The sequence below is a fragment of the Osmerus mordax genome, chromosome 11 (genome assembly GCF_038355195.1).
Source record: "Osmerus mordax isolate fOsmMor3 chromosome 11, fOsmMor3.pri, whole genome shotgun sequence".
NCBI lineage: Eukaryota > Metazoa > Chordata > Actinopteri > Osmeriformes > Osmeridae > Osmerus > Osmerus mordax.
The window spans coordinates 756,798-761,139 of record NC_090060.1 but is presented as its reverse complement, the minus strand read 5'-3'; the positions used below and the strand labels follow the sequence as shown (position 1 = coordinate 761,139).

Here is a 4,342-nt window from a genome sequence, read left to right as displayed (position 1 = left end):
TAGCCGCACGTGTTAGCGACGAGAAACCTAAAACCATACGATCACGACTCATTTTCTGTTCTATTGTAAATGTGTTTTTGCTCATTCTTGTTTGGAGCCATGCCGGATGTCCCGAATAGCCACCCGGTCATCTTACTGCAACACACGAATGTCTGACAGAAATAAAGTGTCCTTCAAATCAAGTTCTGTGAGATGCCAGTGAACCACACTAAGCAAAAAGAGCATTTCTCCCCATCAGGGAATGGAACCCTGGTCTCCCGCGTGACAGGCGGGGATACTGACCACTATACTAACGAGGACACGGTAGTCTGACTTGGAGCGCCGTGCTAGCTCAAGAGGTTACACGCGGCAAAGAGGCCAAATCAACTGAAAGCAAGGCCAACGACGGTCCACGCAAGAGCAGTGCATTGGCCGGGAATCGAACCCGGGCCTCCCGCGTGGCAGGCGAGAATTCTACCACTGAACCACCAATGCTTCCGTGACGAGTGGGACGTGACGTCACGTGCCAGAATGCCGTCACGCTAAGACGGGAGGCGAGAGGGTTGGAAAGGGTTACAAAAGGGTTACAAAAGCCAGAGAGATGCACAGTCTCTTTCGTGAGTCTTTCCGTCTGCCTCACGGTGGGGTTCCATGGTGTAACGGTCAGCACTCTGGACTCTGAATCCAGCAATCCGAGTTCAAATCTCGGTGGAACCTACAAGAGCTTTTGATCTGAGAACCCAAACCCGCCCTTGACAGCGGCTGCTTGGTTTCAACCTTCTTCTCAGGACACAGGGTTTGGGACCAATCATCGTCCTGTGAAGAACTGCTGGCAGATCCGGGCGTGGTTGAAGTCAGCCCCTGCTGGACAGATGGTTCCACGTGTCCCGCTTTTTTGTGCAAGTGTAACGCTGAAGAATACGCGTTGTTCAGTTATTGCTAAAGGGACATGTAAAACCATGCCCCCTAATAGTGTTACCATGGTGTTGGTGTGGGGACAGTGGGATGGGGGCTGCATTCGCCCATTCTTGTGTGGAGCGGTGCGGGGTGAACCCCCTTCTTGGGAGGTTCGGGATGAATCCCCTTTCATCAAGTTTCAAACACAAATATTCGTATTTTTCATTTAATGTTGTTAAGAAGAGCCAAGTTAGCTACTTTAAATGATGTTATTCATCTAGTCTAGGTAACTTCAGTCATTTGAGGAGTGATGCGATGGTTCTGATAGCCGCACGTGTTAGCGACGAGAAACCTAAAACCATACGATCACGACTCATTTTCTGTTCTATTGTAAATGTGTTTTTGCTCATTCTTGTTTGGAGCCATGCCGGATGTCCCGAATAGCCACCCGGTCATCTTACTGCAACACACGAATGTCTGACAGAAATAAAGTGTCCTTCAAATCAAGTTCTGTGAGATGCCAGTGAACCACACTAAGCAAAAAGAGCATTTCTCCCCGTCAGGGAATGGAACCCTGGTCTCCCGCGTGACAGGCGGGGATACTGACCACTATACTAACGAGGACACGGTAGTCTGACTTGGAGCGCCGTGCTAGCTCAAGAGGTTACACGCGGCAAAGAGGCCAAATCAACTGAAAGCAAGGCCAACGACGGTCCACGCAAGAGCAGTGCATTGGCCGGGAATCGAACCCGGGCCTCCCGCGTGGCAGGCGAGAATTCTACCACTGAACCACCAATGCTTCCGTGACGAGTGGGACGTGACGTCACGTGCCAGAATGCCGTCACGCTAAGACGGGAGGCGAGAGGGTTGGAAAGGGTTACAAAAGGGTTACAAAAGCCAGAGAGATGCACAGTCTCTTTCGTGAGTCTTTCCGTCTGCCTCATGGTGGGGTTCCATGGTGTAACGAACGGTCAGCACTCTGGACTCTGAATCCAGCAATCCGAGTTCAAATCTCGGTGGAACCTACAAGAGCTTTTGATCTGAGAACCCAAACCCGCCCTTGACAGCGGCTGCTTGGTTTCAACCTTCTTCTCAGGACACAGGGTTTGGGACCAATCATCGTCCTGTGAAGAACTGCTGGCAGATCCGGGCGTGGTTGAAGTCAGCCCCTGCTGGACAGATGGTTCCACGTGTCCCGCTTTTTTGTGCAAGTGTAACGCTGAAGAATACGCGTTGTTCAGTTATTGCTAAAGGGACATGTAAAACCATGCCCCCTAATAGTGTTACCATGGTGTTGGTGTGGGGACAGTGGGATGGGGGCTGCATTCGCCCATTCTTGTGTGGAGCGGTGCGGGGTGAACCCCCTTCTTGGGAGGTTCGGGATGAATCCCCTTTCATCAAGTTTCAAACACAAATATTCGTATTTTTCATTTAATGTTGTTAAGAAGAGCCAAGTTAGCTACTTTAAATGATGTTATTCATCTAGTCTAGGTAACTTCAGTCATTTGAGGAGTGATGCGATGGTTCTGATAGCCGCACGTGTTAGCGACGAGAAACCTAAAACCATACGATCACGACTCATTTTCTGTTCTATTGTAAATGTGTTTTTGCTCATTCTTGTTTGGAGCCATGCCGGATGTCCCGAATAGCCACCCGGTCATCTTACTGCAACACACGAATGTCTGACAGAAATAAAGTGTCCTTCAAATCAAGTTCTGTGAGATGCCAGTGAACCACACTAAGCAAAAAGAGCATTTCTCCCCGTCAGGGAATGGAACCCTGGTCTCCCGCGTGACAGGCGGGGATACTGACCACTATACTAACGAGGACACGGTAGTCTGACTTGGAGCGCCGTGCTAGCTCAAGAGGTTACACGCGGCAAAGAGGCCAAATCAACTGAAAGCAAGGCCAACGACGGTCCACGCAAGAGCAGTGCATTGGCCGGGAATCGAACCCGGGCCTCCCGCGTGGCAGGCGAGAATTCTACCACTGAACCACCAATGCTTCCGTGACGAGTGGGACGTGACGTCACGTGCCAGAATGCCGTCACGCTAAGACGGGAGGCGAGAGGGTTGGAAAGGGTTACAAAAGGGTTACAAAAGCCAGAGAGATGCACAGTCTCTTTCGTGAGTCTTTCCGTCTGCCTCACGGTGGGGTTCCATGGTGTAACGAACGGTCAGCACTCTGGACTCTGAATCCAGCAATCCGAGTTCAAATCTCGGTGGAACCTACAAGAGCTTTTGATCTGAGAACCCAAACCCGCCCTTGACAGCGGCTGCTTGGTTTCAACCTTCTTCTCAGGACACAGGGTTTGGGACCAATCATCGTCCTGTGAAGAACTGCTGGCAGATCCGGGCGTGGTTGAAGTCAGCCCCTGCTGGACAGATGGTTCCACGTGTCCCGCTTTTTTGTGCAAGTGTAACGCTGAAGAATACGCGTTGTTCAGTTATTGCTAAAGGGACATGTAAAACCATGCCCCCTAATAGTGTTACCATGGTGTTGGTGTGGGGACAGTGGGATGGGGGCTGCATTCGCCCATTCTTGTGTGGAGCGGTGCGGGGTGAACCCCCTTCTTGGGAGGTTCGGGATGAATCCCCTTTCATCAAGTTTCAAACACAAATATTCGTATTTTTCATTTAATGTTGTTAAGAAGAGCCAAGTTAGCTACTTTAAATGATGTTATTCATCTAGTCTAGGTAACTTCAGTCATTTGAGGAGTGATGCGATGGTTCTGATAGCCGCACGTGTTAGCGACGAGAAACCTAAAACCATACGATCACGACTCATTTTCTGTTCTATTGTAAATGTGTTTTTGCTCATTCTTGTTTGGAGCCATGCCGGATGTCCCGAATAGCCACCCGGTCATCTTACTGCAACACACGAATGTCTGACAGAAATAAAGTGTCCTTCAAATCAAGTTCTGTGAGATGCCAGTGAACCACACTAAGCAAAAAGAGCATTTCTCCCCGTCAGGGAATGGAACCCTGGTCTCCCGCGTGACAGGCGGGGATACTGACCACTATACTAACGAGGACACGGTAGTCTGACTTGGAGCGCCGTGCTAGCTCAAGAGGTTACACGCGGCAAAGAGGCCAAATCAACTGAAAGCAAGGCCAACGACGGTCCACGCAAGAGCAGTGCATTGGCCGGGAATCGAACCCGGGCCTCCCGCGTGGCAGGCGAGAATTCTACCACTGAACCACCAATGCTTCCGTGACGAGTGGGACGTGACGTCACGTGCCAGAATGCCGTCACGCTAAGACGGGAGGCGAGAGGGTTGGAAAGGGTTACAAAAGGGTTACAAAAGCCAGAGAGATGCACAGTCTCTTTCGTGAGTCTTTCCGTCTGCCTCACGGTGGGGTTCCATGGTGTAACGAACGGTCAGCACTCTGGACTCTGAATCCAGCAATCCGAGTTCAAATCTCGGTGGAACCTACAAGAGCTTTTGATCTGAGAACCCAAACCC

General features: G+C 50.6%; 1 non-coding gene across 1 annotated transcript; it reads left to right on the top strand.

Annotated features, from left to right (window-relative positions):
• The first annotated feature begins 624 nt into the window (after positions 1–624).
• On the top strand, positions 625–696 carry trnaq-cug (transfer RNA glutamine (anticodon CUG)). The gene has a single exon. It is a non-coding gene; the product is annotated as a tRNA-Gln (tRNA).
• The last annotated feature ends 3,646 nt before the right edge of the window (positions 697–4,342 follow it).